This window comes from Eurosta solidaginis, chromosome 5 (genome assembly GCF_040869045.1).
Source record: "Eurosta solidaginis isolate ZX-2024a chromosome 5, ASM4086904v1, whole genome shotgun sequence".
NCBI classification, from domain to species: Eukaryota; Metazoa; Arthropoda; class Insecta; order Diptera; family Tephritidae; genus Eurosta; species Eurosta solidaginis.
Window position 1 is genome coordinate 89,547,448 of NC_090323.1, and position 22,243 is coordinate 89,569,690.

The 22,243-nt window shown below is 37.8% G+C and overlaps 1 long non-coding RNA gene and 1 pseudogene across 4 annotated transcripts in view; one reads left to right on the forward strand and one right to left on the reverse strand.

The window, feature by feature from the left end:
- Positions 1-22,243, reverse strand: part of LOC137252865 (uncharacterized) — a 132,535-nt gene that overhangs the window by 99,263 nt on the left and 11,029 nt on the right. The window lies entirely within an intron of this gene.
- LOC137252782 (putative nuclease HARBI1) lies at positions 753-20,694 on the forward strand (annotated as a pseudogene).

A 22,243-nucleotide genomic window follows, 5' to 3' on the forward strand; every position in this document is an offset into this window, starting at 1 on the left:
CTGGCCTCACTATAAATGTACAGAAAATTAAATTTTGTATTCGCGAAGTAAAATACCTAGGTTTTATTTTGGGAAATAGTACTCTTTGCACTGACCCAGAAAAGGTTTTATCCATGATAAATTTCCCAGCGCCAAAGACGGTGATACAGCTTAGAAGATTCCTTGGTATGGTAGGATGGTATCGGCGATTCGTAGATAATTTTGCATCGCTAACTACGCCACTAACAAACCTTAAAAAAGGCCGTGGATTCCACTGGAATGAAGAAGCGCAAGCAGCTTTCGAAAAACTAAAGAAAAAGCTTGTCAGTGCACCAGTTTTAGCCAATCCGGATTACCAAAAGCCCTTTTTAGTTCAATGTGATGCCAGTAATCAAGGTGTAGGTGCTGTACTGGCCCAAGTGAATGACCAAGGGGAAGAAATGCCTATTTTGTATTTTTCAAAAAAACTAAATCATGCCCAGTCGAATTATAGTGTAACAGAGCTTGAGTGCTTAGCTGCAATATTGGCAATTAAGAAATTTCGTCCTTACGTTGAGGGTCAAGAATTCACCGTGATCACTGATCACGCAAGTCTTAAATGGCTCATGCAACAGACCGACCTTAGCGGCAGATTGGCGAGGTAGTCGCTAAAATTACAGGGTCACAAATTTCAAATTGTACACAGACGCGGAACCCAAAACATTGTTCCGGACTGCTTATCGAGGCAGAACTTTGAAGAAATCTCTGAAGTCAGTTTTTATCCCATTATTGATATGGAGTCAGATGAGTTCGAGTTCGAGGATTATCAAAAACTAACATTACAAAAGGTATAACTTGCGTAGTACGTCCACTACTTTTAACATTGGAGATGAAGTTTACCGAAGGAATTTCGTACTCAGCGATTCTTTGAAAAAGTTCTGTTCAAAATTTGCACCAAAGTTTATTAAAAGCAAAGTGGTAGGTATGAAAGGAAAGAATATCTACCAACTAGAAGATCTAGACACAAAAAGAAGAGAGTTTTACAACAAGAAGAATATAATGAAAAGAGTTTCCTAATTTTAACCCTCTTCAAAACATTGCCACTGTGCAGCAATGTTTGTTTTGTACTGGGTTCCATACCGGCAAAGCTATCATTTTTTTTCTTCCAAAATTCCATTCTTTATTTTAAATAAACCAATGCACTAATTTAATATATGTCCATTCCCTATTGCAAATAAATTAATGCACTAACTTAAATACAGATAACTTCATTGTGAATAGTATCAATCATTGATTGGCAATATCCCATTACTGAAATTTACGAAGTGTCAAAAATGAGTAGAATGCAAGAAAGAAAATTGATAGAAAGGGAAGAAGGTATCCGCTTCTGGTCAAAGCAAGCCTATATATACAGGTTTTTCAGCTGAAAACCGTCTCTTGTTCCTGTTTTCCAGCCAGCGGTAAGATCATAAACGTGATCCAATTTTTGTTTGTCGGTACGGATTTTTGCCAACAGTCGATACGGTTTTTACAGTCGCGCTAATGTAAAGAAAATCTTTTCGAAAAGTCGCGTTGGCCGTACACAAAAAAAAAAGAATTAAGTAAAATAATATAACGATATAATAAAGCAAAAAAAAAAAAACACATCCGAGTACGCAATCATAAATGTAACTTTACACAATATTGTTGCGGTCGGGGAGCCAACCATCATTTGGAATTGGAGAAAGGTATATCAGAGGACACGCAGCCAACAGCTAAGTGGTCATGGGAATTGGATTCCTGAGTTTTTTTTCTTTTTCTTGGTGTTTGTATATTTGATTTTTATGCGATTAGCAAACTATACCAAATAGACATAGGTAGCAAATTTAGGACAGACATTTGCTAAGAAGCCACTAGAGAACAAGTAAGGACGGGACTATCTTCGGCTGTGCCGAAGGCTTAATACCTTTCATGAATGGGGCTGAACAATAATCTTATCCCATTCGTAATATCCGAATAATCGGATGTATAAGATAAGAAATATATAGTGAACAGATCTACATACCTAAACGATATTTAAGATAAATATAAAATAAAAAATAGGTAGGTACTTTGTGTGAGGATGCAAAGTTTCATGTTTTTTGTGGTCTGCGTGTATAAACTATGACTACGAATAACGTATTTCAACAATATATGACTTAAACGTAACTATTTGATGAAATTTTATGAACTTTGAAGCTTCTAGCCGTAAAAAAGAGGCAAAAAAATACAGTTTATATGGGGTATATAGTATATATACCACCGATCTCTATGATTTTTTCAGACAACAATATATGCTATATACGTAAGCATTTGGTGAAATTTGAAGCTTCTAGCTGTTAAAAAGGGGCAGAAATTTCGCAAAGTTTCTTATCTGAACAATCGGTTGTATGAGATATATACTATATATACCACCGATCTCAATGATTTTTTCAGAGAACAATATATGCTATCACGTAAACATTTGGTGAAATTTGAACATATCTAAACGATTTTTAAGATAAATATAAAATAAAAAATAGGTAGGTACTTTGTGTTAGGATGCAAAGCTTCACGTATTTTGTGGTCTGAATGTAAAAACTATGACTACGAATCACGTATTTCAAAAATATATGACGTAAACGTAACTATTTGATGAAATTTGATGAATTTTGAAGCTTCTATCCGTAAAAAAGGGGCAAAAATGACAGTTTATATGAAGTATATAATATATATACCACCGATCTCTATGATTTTTTCAGACAAAAATATATGCTATATACGTAAGCATTTGGTGATATTTGAAGATTCTAGCTGTTAAAATGGGGCACAAATTGCGCAATGTTTCTTACCTGAATAATCGGTTGTATGAGATATATACTATATATACCACCGATCTCAATGATTTTTTCAGACAACAATATATACTACACACGTAAGCATTTGGTGAAATTTGAAGCTTCTAGCTGTTAAAATGGGGAAGAAATTGCGCAAAGTTTCTTATCTGAACAATCGGTTGTATGAGATATATACTATATAGACAACCGATCTCTATGATTTTTTCAGACAACAATATATGCCATATGCATAAGCATTCGGTGAAATTTGAAGCTTCTAGCTGTTAAAATGGGGCTAAAATTGCGAAAATATATATATATACTATATATATATACTATATATACCACCGATCTGTATGATTTTTTCAGACAACAATATATGCTATATACGTAAGCATTTGTTGAAATTTGAAGCCTCTAGCTCTTAAAATAGGGCAGCAATTACGAAAAGTTTCTTATCTGAACAATCGGTTGTGAGGGATATATACTATATATACGACCGATCTCATCAATTTTATCAGGCAACAATATGTGCAATATACGTAATTATATGGTGAAATTTGAACTTCAATCTGTTAAATTGAGTAAGATATTACATAAATCTTCTTTTTCTGAAAAATCGGTTGTATGGAGGATATATGCTATAGTGTTCCGATCCGGCCGGTTCCGACAAATGTCTAATCGGACACCGAAATACACCAGCTTACCAAATTTTATCAAGATATCTCAAAAATTTAGGGACTAGTTTGCATACAAACAGACAGACGGACAGACGGACATTGCTAAATCAACTCAGCTCTTCAACCTGATTATTTCGGTATACTTAATGGTGGGTCTATCTAATTTCCTTTAAGGACTTACAATTTTGAGTTTCGTGACGAAATTATATACCATTTTATTTTCATGAACGATAAAAATAGGTAGGTACTTTGTGTGAGGATGCAAAGCTTCACGTTTTTTGTGGTCTGAATGTAAAAACTATTACTACGAATCACGTATTTCAAAAATATATGACGTGAACGTAACTATTTGATGAAATTTGATGAATTTTGAAGCTTCTATCCGTAAAAAAGGGGCAAAAATGACAGTTTATATGAAGTATATAATATATATACCACCGATCTCTATGATTTTTTCAGACAAAAATATATGCTTCTATCTGTTAAAATGGGGCTTCTTATCTGAACAATCGGTTGTATGAGATATATACTATATATACCACCGATCTCAATGATTTTTCCAGACAACAGTATATACTATTCACGTAAGCATTTGGTGAAATTTGAAGCTTCTAGCTGTTAAAATGAGGAAGAAATTGCGCAAAAATTCTTATCTGAACAATCGGTTGTATGAGATATATACTATGTATACCACCGATCTCAATGATTTTTTCAGACATCAATATATGCTATACACGTAAGCATTTGGTGAAATTTGAAGCTTCTAGCTGTTAAAATGGGGCCGAAATCGCAAAAAAAAGTATATATACTATAATTATATACTATATATACCATCATATATATTATATATATCACCGATCTCTATGATTTTCTGACACAACAATATATACTATATACGTAAGCAATCGGTGAAATTTGAAGCTTATATCTGTTAAAATGGGGTAGAAATTGCGCAAAGTTTCTTATCTGAACAATCGGTTGTATGAGATATATACTATATATACAACCGATCTCTATGATTTTTTCAGACAATAATATATGCTATATGCGTAAGCATTCGGTGAAATTTGAAGCTTCTAGCTGTTAAAATGGGGCTAAAATTTGCGAAAATATATATATATGCTATATGTACATATATACTATATATACCACCATATATATACTATATATACCACCGATCTGTATGATTTCTTCAGACAACAATGTATGCTATATACGTAAGCATTTTTTGAAATTTGAAGCCTCTAGCTCTTAAAATAGGGCAGCAATTACGAGAAGTTTCTTATCTGAACAATCGGTTTTGAGGGATATATACTATATATACGACCGATCTCATCAATTTTTTCAGGCAACAATATGTGCAATATACGAAATTATATGGTGAAGGTTGAAGCTTCAATCTGTTAAATTGAGTATGATATTACAAAAATCCTCTTTTTCTGAAAAATCGGTTGTATGGAGGATATATGCTAAGTGGCCCGATCCGGCCGGTTCCGACAAATGTCTAATCGGACACCCAAATACGCCCGCTCACCAAATTTTTTTCAAGATATCTCAAAAATTCAGGGACTAGTTTGCATACAAACAGACAGACGGACATGTCTTAATCAACTCAGCTCTTCAACCTGATTATTTCGGTATACTTAATGGTGGGTCTATCTATTTTCCTTTAAGGACTTACAATTTTGGGTTTCGTGACGAAATTAATATACCATTTCATTTTCATGAAAGGTATAAAAATAGAAAGAAAATTATTTGTTTGCAAAAACTAACTTGAAGGGAAATAGGAATAAAGAAAGAAAAAGCAATGTAAGAAGTTTTTTCTTTCTCTCAGAAAATATTTAATGTCAAAAAAAAAAATCTTTTCTAACTCTCATTGTATATGTACGTATGTATGATAAACATAGAGAACAGGTACAGTTAGGCTCAAACTGAACTTCAAGTCGAGCTCAGTAGAAACTGAAAATTTTAGTATGTTCGTTAATCTAAAAATGTGTACATGCAGTGGAAAAGAAAAAAAAAGAACAATTGAGATGAATACAACATTTTAGAAAAAATAGGAAAAAAATGTAATAAGCAAAGTGCGGTTAATTATAATTAAAATTTAGATTAATTAAGTATTTGAAAGAAAAAAAAATCAAGTAAGCTACAAGTGTGCAATGTGAAAGAAGAAGAAAACTTCTTACAAAGTGCATAAGGTACATACACGTGGAGCGCTGATACTACCCCCATTCTTAAAGTTTTAATATTTTTTTTTTTTGAATTTTCACTAGAAAATGAATGCAGTCTAAAAAAAAAAAAAAGGTTATCATAAAGATAAGAGAGTTTTTTTCTCTTATATATGCGTGTCGTTCATTCATTTATACATAGCTACCTACAATCCTATTGTATATATATAATTTCCAAAGCCGCTCATCGAGGCTGCAACGAGGGAAGCGCTTCACTTCGAAACCAGTACATAACAACGTGAGTATTTGAAATTATATAAAACAGTTTTGCCTTTTAAATTAATCTTTAATAAATTTTGTCCATCAAAACAAGTAGAGTAGAAAGCAGTAACGTAAAAAAAAAAATAACTTTTATTGCAAGAAAATACGTAATTATATATATATATTGCCTACATACATATATGTTTGCAGTTTTAAATGCTTATATACTTGTTTTATTAACATTATCTAATGGAAAAAAATTTTGGTTGTAAAATATTGCCACGATTAAAAATCATTTTTTTTTTCTAGCACCCAAATATACATAATTTTCTGCGCACGAACATACACATGTGCATAGTTACATAAGCAAGTGACTTTCTTTCAGGGATGCACCTTAACGTTAAACTAATCGTTTATCAAAAAATTTCCACCGTTTCCGCTAAAACACTTCCAAATATTATCGATAAAGAAATTATGAAGATAAATTGTGTCTCGTTTTTAACCGAAACGAAAAGCTTTCGTTAACGTTAAAAACGTTAACAAAAACGTGATACTTTATGTTTGAATTGTGCTGGCAATACTATAGCCATGGTGAAGCCGTAAGGACATACACACACAAACTCGATGTAATTTGTTTGTGTAATTCGTTGGTGGTAATGTCAAAAATACTCTGAGAAATGTTCGTACTGTCAAAATACATGAGAAAAAATGCAATCAGCTTGGCTAATGCTTTCACCTTTAATGACTCCGCCATCAATCAGCTTTGCCAGCATAGTTTGAAATTAATAATCAACATAAACGATTTAATTTCGTTTTGATATGGCAGAAAACGAAACAAAATCATTTCGTTAATTTGACGTTCTTAACGTTAATAAACGAAACGAAATGACTTTGTTTCGTTTATTAACGTTAATTATCGTAACGAAATGATATCGGTTCGTTGGTTAAGCATGCCTGCTTTCTTTTGACCGCCGCTCTGAATAGCATAAGCTAGAGCGAGCGAAGAGTAGCTTAAATTGTAGGAGAGAGCCTTTTCTTTTGGCAATATACATTTTGCTTCCTCTCTCTAATTCCGAAAATTTATTTTGTAACTTTTGTTTGTTTTGATTTGAAGTTTCTACTTCTTTCATATTGAGGTAATCCTATGTAAAATTAGAAGTCAAGTATTACAACAAAAACATAGGCATGTAGATATAAGGCCAATCACACTTTTTGAATATATGTACGTTATCTGTGGAAATAAACGAATTTTTGTATTGATCAGAGGAAAATGATCGTTTAAGTTATTTTCTATCTCTGTCTGAACCAGAAGGTGACATAAGTTGTAGGAAGGTGGGGCTTTCATCCATTTTTTAAATTTCCCACAGAAATGAAAGCCATGGATAGGGAGGGCAACGGGGCAGTTTCACCATCTAAAGCTGCCAGGATTGTAAATGGTAAGGATGTGTAGTATGGCTAATCACTCAACGTGATTTTGTTGTTGTTATCTTTTTTTTTTTTGATGTAGTTAATTTTTTGGTAATTGAATTAGTCAGTCCGCTAGTGTGCACAATTTTTTTTGTATGGCCTACTTGTGTAGACTCACTAGTGTTACCCTTCTTTGTTGAATCCCACGGTAATGGCTGAAACTCCGGGCTGGACAACGAGAAAGGTGCACACGGTGGGGTAACACAGAGAAGGTGGATGCCTGTAGAGGAGCTTTCCAAGCTGTACAGGAGGGATCCATTACAGATGGTAAGAAGTTGTACAATATTTCAAGGGGAAATCACACACGATGCTTCTGAACGAACAGTTTGTTGCGTAAAAACGACACCTTAAACTGAAAGCGCCAATTCGTTTGGGGTTTTATCCTACATATATAGCCAGAGCACGCTACCATCACACCAACACCACGGCGGCTTACATCGAAACCGATCAATTATTTCTGTCAAAAGTGGTGATATTCGGAAAATATCTCAAAACAAATACCAAATTAGTTCAGAATTTATCCCAAAAACTACACCCAAAAAGTCGTTATTTCGAAGTGACCCGCAAAAGTGGTCGCAGATTGATTCCGAAATAATCTTTGTTAATTCCAGAAATATAAAACTTGCTCTCCTCAGTAAAACCTCAATCCGTCGCCAAAAACCCCAAGTAGTCCACATTATCAGCATAAAAACCCAAACGAAGTGCTGGTTTAAGTTTTTTAGTTTTTATGCTATGTTCAGTTAGTTACCAGTGGCCAAATAGCGCAGGATCAATTGTAATCGTTCTCCTGGCCCAATACAGCTTCTCATTTTTGTATCTTTTTTCGAGATGTAGTGACGCACTTTTTCCAGCAGCATCTCGAACTGAGCAGCAGTCATTCGTAAGATGTTTCGATATAGCTTGCTCTCTGCACTGAATTACCCTAAAGAGCTTACAACTAAACCCTACGACGAACATAAAGTATAAATATAATGAAAGTAAAATCCTATTTAAGGTATTGTAGTTTACAATTCTTTGCTGCTGTCCCCATTCCGATGGATGTCCAGCAAGGTGAGCGCGCGAAACTGCAACCCTAGTAAAAAGAACGTGACTTGGCGTGTCAACTCAACCCTATAATCCCTCATATCAGGAACCTTAAGTTGGATATTATGCGAGTGGTAAATGAACACAAACGTGCCAAATGGGAAGAACATATTAAGAACTGTAACCTCACTGCGGGAGTCGGTTAATTCTGATCAACCGTCAAATCTTTGCCTAGCTGGAAAAAATACAATGCTGAAGAAATGCGCTAGCGCTTTCTGCCGTTAATTTTAATGCATCATTCAATAGACAAGGCTATATGTCCTACAAAAAGACGGACATATAAACACAAGCACGCCCATTACCGTCACCACCACAGAGGCTACGAGATCCATGCATATTTTATATGAAGCATTGCAGCGCATTCTTGCAAACTTCGTTATTAATTAATAAGTTTATGGGGTACTCTCTGTTTCTCTTCTTAAAAGCCATTGTGCAGCGTATTTCTTTTTCTTTAATTTCTGTTTCCCTCTTACAGTAAGAGCGGAAGCATGCAACAAACAATTTGTTGCAATATTTAAAATTTCCAAAGCCATTATTTTGTATTTATTTAGTTTTAATTTGTTAACATTAAGTTAAAATATAAAGAAAAAACGGCCGAATGTCAAAGAAACTATCGAAATACAAATTGGCTAGTTTGTTTTTAACAGCCTAGATTGTATTTTCTTTATTATTTTCGATAGTTTTTTTCAACATAGCTTGCCCGTTTCTACTTACAGCAAAATTATATGTACCATTTCTTCCCACAAAATACAGGAAAAAATACAATATAAAGTAGTGTCATATAGGTATTAATCACAAACAACACACACGAGATTGCGCATTGCGCATGTAAACAAAAGATCAGCTGTTTTTTATGGGCAATTTTTACTTAATTTTCCTTTAGCTCTTGTTTTTCCTCTCTTTTATTCGTTCAAGCAGTCAAGTGTGACGCAGATGCGCAGAACGAAGCAATTTTGAACTTGTGAATGCGCAATCTTCTGTATGTGATTTGTGGGTATTGTTTTAACACTACGCCATCAACCATACATAAATATTGTCCTTTGGAGTTAATATTTGGAAAGAATCCCAGAATTTCGAATTTCTTAAGGATAACAAAATAGGTCCATTGTATAATCACGAAGCTTATGACAAGGAAGTTAAATATCGACTTCATATAGCAAAACAAAGAGCTAGACAATTAGTAAAAGATGCTAAATAAAAACAAAAATCTAATTATGATAAAAGTAGCTACAGTAATGAAATAAAAATAGGAGACCTACTGTTAGTTAGAGAAGAAGTAGGTCATAAGCTAGATAATAGATATAAAGGAAATTATAAAGTAAGAAGTATCGATAAAAACAATAATTATACGTTAATACCTAATAGGATAGGAAATAGCGATAGTACAAACAAAATAAAAATAGGCTTAACACAGTATAGAACATTTGCTAGTAGCCCAAATGATTTGAAAAAAAAAAAAAAAATCTAAACAATCGTATTATAAGCATTCCAATTTACTCACTAAACAAAAATTAGTACCATAGATATGTAAGAAAGAAAATGTAAATAAACAACAAAAAAAAATATAATTAATACAAATCCATGTTGACATCAAGTGACTGTTACTTCATAATAAATTTGTAAACATAAACAGATTTTAGATGGGTCGACACACTTAAGATTCTGATATGTAAAAACAAATGTCAATAACACTTGATGCAAAACATTATTCATAATAACAAGCACACAACCATACAAAATAAATACACAAAAAATAATAATATGTAAATACGAAAGTCAGTACAACAACTTAAATCATATACGTTCCTCTCTTCAAAACATATTAAAAAATGCACAAGCAAAAGAACAAAAGAAAAAAAAAGGTCAACACAAAATCACACATGTACAAATCACACATTCTATGTAAACGGATATAAGAATAAGTAAACAAACCCTTCACTCTCAATATCAAGTTAGCGGAATACAATAAATTACAATAGAAAACTAAAAAGCAATTAAAATTTTATAAACTCTAAGTGGGTCATTAAGTCACTTTAAGGATCACGTATCCATCAGCATGACTGATCGACAGCGTCGGTTTGTCAATGCGACTGCCCAAATATTATTGCATAGTTAGGTAATAAGAATATTTTGCTGACTTGGTATATTAGAAATTAGAATGTAGTTATTCTTAGTGTGTAAGTATTGCATGTAAATATTGTAAGTAATTTTACTATAAAGGAGAAAGTATTTCTGAATAAAGAACAATCAGATTTCTGCGCTGAACCTAAGCGCCTACAAAATCTATTTTGTATTAATTCCAGTTAATATATTATACTCTGCCGACCCCAAGTTCCTCGTGGAATCAGGTGGTGGAGGTGGGATGGCTTAGTAGGTTTAATGTGATCATATTAATCGTTTCCGAGATGGTCGTTGTTGTTGTTGTAGCAGTGCTTCGCCCCATCCAATAGATCTGACCGATCACAAATTGTCATCAATGTCCTCTAACGGGAATCCCAGAAAACTTGCTGTTTCAACAGGGGTGAACCATAATGAGAGGACTGTTTGAGGCGTTGGTTCCACATTACAAACTAAGAGATGGCTGGTGTCATGTGGTGACACATTGCAAGCAGGGACATTTTGAATGTAGGGGTTGCTTCTGCATAGGTAAGAGTTTAACCTGTTACAGTATCCAGATCGAAGTTGGGCTACAGTGACTCGCGTTTCCATAGTAAGTGTGCGTTCCTCTTCTGCAAGTTTAGGGTATTGTTCTTTGAGTACTGGATTCACCGGGCAATTCCTGACATAGGGGTCCGACGCTTGTTTATGGAGTTCACCAAGGACCTGCTTATTTTTTTTTTGGCTTCATACGGCTGTGTTCTCAGGTGCCGTATTTCCTCATAGAGCTTACGGAGGTGAGTCCTTTAGCCCCTGGCCGGTGTTGGCTCATCAATCAGATGTCTGTTGGGATGCCCAGGTTTCTGGGTATTCCACAGAAACTGTTTGGTTAGCATTTCATTTCTTTCCTTTATTGGGAGTTTTCTCGCCCTATTGTGCAGGTGGTGTTCTGAGGACATAAGAAGGCAGCCCATGGGGATTTTGGGGGCAGCATTTTTGCCTGTATTTTCTTCCAGTGAGTAACCTTTAGGCTTGGCGACCGTATCGCGTACCATGCAAGCGTCTATTTATCTTTACCCCAAGTTCTGCCGATTTATCGAGTTATATTAAATATTTATTACAGTTCGGAATTTTCGATACAATTGCTAGTGCATGCTCTCCAAAATATAGATCCTGATCGAACATCACACCCAAGATTTTAGGGTGTAAGACAGTCGGTAGCGTTTCTCTTGTTGTTGTAGCGATAAAGTTGCTACCCGAAGGCTTTGGAGAGTGTTATCGATGTGATGGTCCTTTGCCGGATACAGATCCGGTACGCTCCAGTACCACAGCACCATTAAGGTGCTAGCCCGACCGTCTCGGGAACGATTTATGTGGCCACATTAAACTTTCAGGCCATCCCCTTCCTCCCCACCCCAAGCTCCTCATGGAACTCGCCAGAGCCTCGTCTGTTAGTGAAACAGGATTCGCCGCGGATAGGTAAGGTTGACAATTGGGTTTGGAGAAGCTATATATTGCGCTGGCAACCTGAAGGGTTGCGCTACACAGCCCCTTGAATCTGGTATTTTAGTCGCCTCGTACGACAGGCATACCTACCGCGGGTATATTCTGACCCCCTAACCCGCTAGGGTTAGTCGGTAGCGTAATGACATATGGTCGACATTTGGCGCGTCCATGTTTTAAATAAGGTCACCGATGATTTGGTTGGTATCGGGTTACGCGAGGCGCAAAACTGGAGAGATTGGGGAGATAGCTGTTTATTTTATTACAAAGATCATCGATGTAGTAAACAATAGCATAGGCGTAGAAGCAATAGTGACTCCTTCTGGTGGTAAAGGTAGCTATTGATATGTAGAAGTAAACAGAACTTGAATATGAGTTTTTTTTTTTAAGTTATTGCGAAAAAAGCATTGAGGATTTTTAATATCTTACGAGGTACCTTTGTACATGTTTCTAAGAATAAAGAAAGCCAGCATTTTTTGAAAATTTTAATCAAAAAATATTTAAATATCATACCCCAAGAGGATTAAAAACGTTCAAATTTAAAAGCATTTTCTGTTCGAAAATTAATGTATCGTCGGGAGAAAAATGTACCTTAAATGTGAATATTCTTCAATAATCGCTTATGATTTCTATTTCGAAACGCTTTTTATTCATATTTGATATCATTGTAAAATTGAGCTTTAATTGTTTTAGAGTAATATTTGACTGCTTTTCACAGTCATTTTCTGATCATATTCGTGAGCATATTTCAATCGTTTTGGTTGACATTTTTGAATGCGATTATGATGCACTTATTCTTCATATCTCATTCAAAATAAGATACTACATAATACTTTTATTTCATCAGGAGAAGAAAGCATGCGGAAGTGAGCTATTTGAACCACAGGTCATTCGCAAACAAACTTGACCCATATACACCTGCGACTACAACATCCAGCATCAGCTATGATCGTCAATATCTTAAAATACGATACGGACGGGATGTTGAAGACATATACAGGTACATATGTATGTCAAGAGGGTTTCACCTACCTGGGGTTCAAATAGCTCACAACTTTGTTGAACAATACAACTATTATGTATTTTCTGGGAAGCCGAAGGTGTAGAAAAGGTTGAGGAAATCTTCGGTCGCGAGCAGCATTTGCATTATATTGTCTTGAAGAATATCTTGATAATAAAATTTTTATATACATATTTTTTCTGAACTTCATGATTGAAAAAATGTGTGTATGTGAAAAAAAAAAGATTTTCAATGAAAAGTAAAATTTTAACAAGTATAAAATTTATTATTCAGTCAACAAATATAGTCAGAAAAGATTTAGAAAGCTGCATTAAAAATAGTTATAAATTTTTGATCACCTAAAGTAAACACATTTGATTCAAATATGATTCCAAAATGAAAAATTATATTCAGTTTTTGATCATCAAAGGTAAGCATATTTGATGATTCTTTTTGTTGGTTTTTATGAAATATTAAAATTTAATCATCAAAGGACTTCAAAAATGAATCCAAAAAGTGATCGAAAAACGCTTTTCAGCTTTTGATCATCAAAAGTATTCATATTTGATTATTTCTTAAACTTAAAAAAATTTTAAATCGGTATTTAAGTGTAAATCGATCCATGAAAGCATCGTGAAATAACTTATGTTTTTTTGGTAGTTAGCGTTATCGTTTAGCTTGGTTTTGCTAAGAATTTTGTTATTTTTGTGGTAAAAATCAACATTCAACACAATTTTTAAAGTTGCAATTGAAGTTCTGAAAGTTCGGGAATTTCAATTGAAGTTCAAACAATTACAATTGAAGTACAGAATTTTCAATAGAAGTTCAGTAAATTGTAATTGAAGCTCAAACATTTCAACTGCAATACAGAAAATTACAAATGAAGTTCAGAAAATTACAATTTAAGTTCAATTAATTAAATTGAAATTAATTTATAATTTTCTGAACTACAAACGGAAATTCTGAACTTCAATTTTAATCACCCTTATTGTCATTGTCGTCATCGACATCGTCGTCGCTTTTCAGTCGATGCACATCGTATCGACGTCGTCGTCACTTTGACACCAAATCGGTATTGGCTAAGCTTGTTGAGACGACGCCGACAGTTTATCGATAAAACGAAAGGAAAATATACCATCTCTGCCATTTCTGGATCAGCTGTCCGATTTTTTCTTACTATTTCTGAATCTTTTTTTGCGATTTAAGCTTTGTTTAAACATTTTATTTCAAGATTTTACAAAAATGTTTTTTATGACAGTAGTGCGATCTCTATTGACGAAAATAATAAAGAGGAGCTTAGACTATATAGAAAAAAAAAATTATGAGTAACTCCGATGTATTTCGTTTGCCAGACAACAAGTATTCACCCTTATTGTCATTGTCGTCGTCGACATCGTCGTCGTATTTCAGTCGATGTCACATCGTATCGACGTCGTCGTCACTTCGACACCAAATCGGTATTGGCTAAGCTTGTTGAGACGACGACAATTTATCGATAAAACGAAAGGAAAATATACCATCTCTGTCAATTCTGGATCAGCTGTTCGATTTTTTTTACTATTTCTGTGTCTTTTTTAGCGATTTGAGGTTTGTTTAAATATTTCTTTTCAAGATTTTACAAAAATGTTTTATTATGAGCTCTAGTGACGCTTCCCAAGGCAGTAGGCGCTTCCCAAGGCAGTCGCTTCCATGTACCAGAGCGACTCGGGATTTTTCCCGACCAAGGACTGTCATTTCAGTGTGACCACATTTAATTTGTTGCGTCCCTCCCACAAATAGTCACCCTCCCAGCAGCTCCTTGCAGCAGAACTGCTCCATATTCTCTTACCCTGGGAAGGCATCGAATCCAATCCGGGTCCGTCAACTGACCCCGGTCCTGAGAAATGGTTTTGCTGCATTTGCCGGAAAAGAATCTTTTTAGGACGGTCATACTCTGTTCAGTGTGTCTCGTGCAAGGAATGGTTGCATCGGACAGGTTGTTCTGGGCTTGATCCCAAAACCCGACGTCCACGTAACTTTTATAAATATTTTGTGGCTCCTTGCTGTTCACGCCCAAGGGCGTCCCGTAGTCTACGCCTAAGCGCCCCCCACTACCTCCCAGCAGCCCCGCTGCTCAGCAAGCCACAACAAGTACCCGCTGCTGTTCGCGCCCCACGGCGCCAACAACTCAAACAGGTAGCATTGCTGACCATCAGCCTCTGCCCCCGTCTTCTCCCCCCCCCCCTCTTTTCCGGCAGCAATCGTGCAGGTCAGGCAAACAGACTCTTAGTCCCTACCTCCGTTGGCACCGTTTGTCAGCAAAGAATATATAGGTTTGCGACATCCGCCCAATGCAGCTCCTGCCTTGGGTGGTGCCACTTTCTTAGATGTTCTGGTCTCCGCGACGGCAACCCCCCGACGGGTTTCATCCCGCCATGTTGCCAGGTCGCAAACCCAAATCATCCGGGTACCCCGATGCTTGCCCAGGGACGCCCAGTCCCAGGGCCACAACAGCAATTGCGTCCTAGCCTTCCACAACCCAGGCGTAGTCACCAGTCACTTACCCCCAGAGTGGCGGCGCCTCCCCTTATGCACTTCAGAATTCTGCAGTTAAACTGTAATGGACTAACTGGGAAGATTACGGAGATAGTCGATTTCATGAAGCGGCACAACATCCGCTTTGCTGCGATTCAAGAGACTAAACTCACAGCAAGATCTGCATTGCACATCTGCTCTGGGTATAATGTCCACAGTAAAGACCGTGAGAGCGGAAATGGAGGCGGCCTCGCGTTTATCATACACCACTCTGTGCAATATTATATATTTGATCCTGGCATCGACCGCGGGGATAATGTCTTAGAATGTCAAGGCCTATCTGTCCGGTCAGGCGATGCAAACCTAGAAATCATCAACATCTACATCCCTCCTGCCACCTGTTGCCCCAGTGGATACCGCCCTAATATCAGAGCCTTACTCACTGGCAACAATCGCATTATCTTAGGCGATTTCAATGCCCATCATGATCTATGGCATTCAAACTTGTGGGCGGACAGTAGGGATGAGATGTTGGCGGATCAAATAGAAGAAACGACGTTCTGCACAATAAACAGAGACGCCCCCACACGTATGGTAGGAAGATGTCACAGTTCGCCAGATATCTAAATCGTGAGCGCAGAACTTGTAAACTGCGTCAACTTGCAGCCGATGGTAACATTGGCATCCCACCACCTGCCCATACTTATTTCGCTAGAGCGTACCGCCGACTTCATCGTCACCGAAAAACGCACTTTCGTAAACTTCAAAAAAGGAAAGTGGGAAGAATATAAATCTTTTACAGACAACCGCTTTGCTGCCCTCCCTATCCCGACTGATGCCCGCCAAGGGGAGCGTGCCTTCCGTAAGGTCATTGAATCCGCCTCGGGATGTTTCATTCCCGCCGGGAGAATTCCCGAAATCCGGCCCCACTTCCCGGCGGAGGCCGCAAACTTAGCGAGAGAACGTCACCTTATAAGACAGCTTGATCCAGGCGACCCCCAAATAAGGGATATAAACCAACGCATCAGATTGCTTGTGGATGAACACAAGCGGGCGAAATGGGAGGAGCACCTAAGAGGTTGTAACCTCTCTACCGGTGTGGGTAAACTTTGGTCAACCGTAAAGTCCCTATCGAATCCGACTAAGCACAAAGACAAAGTTTCTACCGCCTTTGGCGACAAAGTGCTGTCGGATGCGAAAAAATGCGCGATCGCTTTCTGCCGACAATATATAAAGCATCCTACGGTCGACAAAGATAGACGGAGAGCCAATAGACACGCACATATACATAAATTCAGCGCGTCACCAATCACCATCACCGCTAAAGAGGTTGAGGACGCCATTGGTCGCGCTAAACCATCCAAAGCAGTGGGCCCAGACGGCATAGCCATGCCGATGCTTAAAAGCCTAGGGAAAGATGGTTTCAAATATTTAGCGCATGTCTTCAACCTGTCTCTTTCCACCTTTTTCATACCCGAGAAATGGAAAATGGCCAAGGTGGTCCCGCTACTAAAGCCTGGGAAACCAGCTAACATAGGAGAGTCGTATCGTCCGATATCTCTCCTATCGCCAGTGGCAAAGACGCTTGAAGCCATTTTGCTCCCTTATTTCCAAGCAAATTTGTAGATAGCCTAACATCAGCATGGCTTCAGAAAACTCCATAGCACTACCACCGCGCTAAATGCCATTAGCACCCAGATAAATTGCATTTTAAATCAATATCATAGAACAGTACTCGTAGCGCTTGACCTATCAAAAGCTTTTGATACGGTCAACCATGGCTCGTTACTAAAAGACCTGGAAGGGTCTCCCCATCCCCCTGTCTTAAAAGGTGGACCGCAAATTATCTGGGTGGTCGGCAGGCATCGGTGCAATTCAGAAACGAAACACCAAAGTCAAGAAGAATTAAACAAGTGGTGCCACAGTGTGGTGTCCTATCCCCACTTTTGTTTAATTTCTACATATCTAAGCTACCTTCACCACCGGAAGGAGTCACAATCGTTTCCTACGCCGATGACTGCACAATAATGGCCACAGGCCCAGGCCCAAAGATCGATGCGCTATGCAATAAAATAAACGGCTACCTCCCTGATCTCTCCAGTTTTTCCGCCTCGCGAAACCTGGCATTATCACCGACTAAATCTTCCGCGACCTTATTTACAACATGGACGTCCCAAATGTCGACTATTTTGAACATCCACGTCGATGGCACTACGCTACCGACTGTCTTACACCCCAAAATCTTGGGTGTGACGTTTGATCAGGATCTACATTTTGGTGAGCACGCAACCGCAATTGTTCCGAGAATTCAGAGCCGTAACAAAATCCTCAAATCCCTCGCTGGCAGTACCTGGGAAAAAGATAAAGAAACGCTCATGACTACGTACAAAGCAATTAGCCAGCCGATTACATGCTACGCGTCACCCATATGGTCGCCAGGCCTAAAAATTACCCACTGGAAGGAACTACAGGCCTGCCAGAATACTGCTCTCAGAATCGCCACGGGCTGCCTTCTTATGTCCCCAGAACACCATCTGCATAATGAGGCGAGAATACTCCCCATCAGGGAGAGAAATGAGATGCTGACCAAACAGTTCCTGTTGAATACCCAGAAACCTGAGCATCCCAACAGACAGCTGATTGATGAACCAGCACCGCCTAGGGGCTTAAGGAGTAATCTCCGTAAGCATTTTGAGGAAATGCGGCACCTGAGAACCCAGACGTATGAAGCGAAAAAACGCAAGCAGGTCCTTGGTGAACTCCATAAACAGGCGTCGGACTTTATGCCGGAAAATGCCCGGTGAATCCAGTACTTAAAGAAAAGTATCCAACACTCGCGGAAGAGGAACGCATACTCCCCAGGGAAACGCGTGTCACTCTTGCTCAACTTCGTTCTGGATACTGTAACAGGTTACACTCTTACCTATCCAGAATCAGCCCCGACATACAAAATGTATGCCCCGCTTGCAATGTGTCCCAACATGACACCAACCATCTCTTTAATTGTAATGTGGAATCAACGCCTCTAACACCCCTTTCCTTATGGTCCACCCCTGTTGAAACGGCAAGTTTCCTTGGACTCCCGTTAGAGGATATTGATGACAATTTGTGATCGGTCACGGCTATTAGGTGGGGCGAAGCATTGCTACAACAACAACAACAACGAAAATAATAAAGAGGAGCTTAGACTCAATAGAAAAAAAATCAGAAATAACTTCGATTTTTTCTAGCTCAGCTACAAGAACTTCGAATTATTGCGCACTCGTTATTTTCATGTTGAATATCTAAAAAAACAATGCATATTACATATATGTATATTTAATTAATTAAAAAAGAAATGTTTTACTTACAAATTTTACTTCTGTCGTCAGTAAAAACAGCGTCGACACAAATGGCGTCGTGTGAGGGCGACGATGACAGCAAATTTGCTTAGCCAATACCAAACATGTGTCGACAGTCGTCAATAGTTATCGAAAACTACAACGGCAATACCGAATTTAAAACGTCGTCGTGAGTCGTCGTCGTTCAGTGACGACGACGCCAATAACAATAAGGGTGATTGTCATTGTCGTCGTCGACAACGTCGTCGTATTTCAGTCGACGTCACATCGTATCGACGTCGTCGTCACTTCGACACCAAATCGGTATTGGCCAAGCTTGTTGAGACGACGACGACAATTTATCGATAAAACGAAAGGAAAATATACCATCTCTGTCAATTCTGGATCAGCTGTTCGATTTTTTTTACTATTTCTGTATCTTTTTTCGCGATTTGAGATTTGTTTAAATATTTCTTTTCAAGATTTTACAAAAATGTTTTATTATGAGCTCTAGTGACGAAAATAATAAAGAGGAGCTTAGACCCAATAGAAAAAAAATCAGAAATAACTTCGATTTTTTCTAGCCCAGCTACAAGAACCTCGAATTATTGCGCACTCGTTATTTTCATTTTGAATATCTAAAAAACAATGCATATTACATATATGTATTTTTAATTAATTAAAAAAGAAATGTTTTACTTACAAATTTTCCTTCTGTCGTCAGTAAAAACAGCGTCGACACAAATGGCGTCGTGTGAGGGCGACGACGACAGCAAATTTGCTTAGCCAATACCAACATGTGTCGATAGTCGTCAATAGTTATCGAAAACGACAACGGCAATACCGAATTTAAAACGTCGTCGTGAGTCGTCGTCGTTCAGTGGCGACGACGCCAATTACAATAAGGGTGATTATAACAACTTTCGGGGGTTTAGAATGTATTAATGTTTCAACTGAAAATATTTTACTTTATTTCAGATTTGAATACTATTTTCGTCTCAATAAAGCTGCCTTCAGATATGTAACGGAAACGATTCAGCCGTTGAGATGGCAGCAACGTTGCGATTTTTGTGGCAAGGTTCCTATGAACTAAGTGTGGGAAATGATTTCCATCTTGGACTTTCCCAGCCATCCGCTAGTGCTGTACTTTGTGAAACACTCGACGTTTTGGAATCATATGTCCTCTTTGGATAAAATTTCACATAACAGAGGCTGAATTCAGAGAATGAAAGGAGTATTTTTTCGAAAAAACTGGCTTTCCAGGAGTTATTAGCTGCGTCGATGGAACTCATATACAAATTTTGGCTCCTAGAAAACAAAACCAGCATCTATACTACAATAGAAAGGAATTTTTTAGTTTAAGTGCCATGATTGTAAGAACAGATAAACTTTCAATCGGCTAAATAATAATTTTTGAACAAACAATTTGACATATTTGTGATCATAAGTTGCGACTAAGTTATATGGATGCTAGGCATGCGGGTTCGGGCCATGATTCCCTGATATGGAACATTAGCCATGCTAGAAGAATTCTGCGAGAAGGATACGATGCTGGAGAGCGTAACTTCTGGCTTTTAGGTAAAAACCAACTACACACAATTTAAATCATGTAAAAGTTATATAAACTTTTTTATATTTGTGGGCGATGCGGGCTATCCTCTAGAACAATTTATTATGACACCGTATCGAAGCACAACAGAAGGAAGTCCCGAGGCTATTTACAATACCAAGCACGCCAAAGCTAGAAACATAATTGAACGTACTATTGGCGTACGGTACCAAAAGTTAAAGTATGGATACCATGCGTGATGAAGTCGGAGGATACACTGCGACTTCTGCAGAATCAGAATCCGAACATACCGACACAGGAATGGAAGGTACTTACTGTATCTCGGCCTACGGAGGAAGGTCAGTTCTACATCTTACAAATAAACAAGCAGGCGGAGGATATTTTGTACACGCAGCTTGGCAAAATGTCCTTTGGCACTGGGAAAATTTACATGCGACTCAGGAAAAGAAGTCCCGAGGATAAAAACCCTAACACGCTAGAGGTGGACGAAGTCGAAAAGGGCCTCAAAAGCCTAAGGGAAAAAAGACAGGAGGAGGTCCCCGACGTCACCACGAACGTGCTAGAAGAGGACCAACCGCTAAATGGTGCTGTGACTCGCACAGAGGAACACCCGTCACAACAGTCACGAGAGGCTGAAGGGGGCCTCGAATACTCTAAACCAGAGCCGGCCACACAAATACTAAAACATTCCCCACAGTGTGGTAAAAGAAAATGTGGACTGTGAAGTTCGAAATTAAAAAGGATTCTGGTTATTTGATTTCAAGCTAATCCTAACAATATTTACTTATATTCATATAACTAAGAACGCGGAGGTCGAGCCAGATAAAACTTTTTTATAAAAGAAGGTATGGCGTTTCTTCAATGCAAAATTTACTTAAAAAAATCACTTTTTCATTAAGAAAGAACTATAAAACAAAGTAAATGTAAAGATAGAAATATATATTTTCAAAACATAAAGTTATTCAATAAAAAAAATGTATAAAAATTAATAAAACTAAATAGAACGTATACAAAGTTACTTGTATTAAATTGTCAATATTTATTAATAATTAATTATTATTAATTATTAATATTTAAATTTTCAATATTAATATGTATGTTCAAAGGAACTTAATAATACTAACTAAAACGTATTCAAAGTCACTTTAACCTTGCAGCATATTGTTTTTATTATGTGCCCAAAAATCGACTTTTCCTTTTGCATCCACTGTTGATTTTAGGGAGTGACAAGCGAAAGCAAACGATCGTTGTCGCACCTCGTTAGTGTCTGTGTGAAAGTACGAACTCAAATTGCACAATGTGCAACTTTTGGCCGGCTCTGCTCTAAACCGAAAGAGCAATGGGAGGACGACGACGTCAAGACGAAGGTGCTGGAGTCCTACAGATAAACCTCCAACACGGTATAGGGGCGTCGAGCGAACTCCTCCTAACCCTTGAGGAGGGTTCGTTTGACGTGGCACTGATCCAGGAGTCATGGCTCTCATCGGGAGGAAAGGTTTCTGGACTTAGCGCGGGCGGGTTTGGCGTTTACTACGCGCAAACGGAAGGACGGTTGCGAGCTGTAGTAATGGTAAGGAAACAGCTGCATTCATATATGCTGCCTAATTACACCACTGAGTATCTCATTGCGGTGGCCGTTGAGCAAAAGAATAAGCAGGCATTTATCCTGGCATCCTGCTACATGTCCCATGCTGCGGAGGTTCCACCGATGGAGTGCAAAAGGCTAGTACAGGAGGAAGGGCGCAAAGGGCGATTGGTCATAGGCGCAGATGCAAATGCGCACCACAA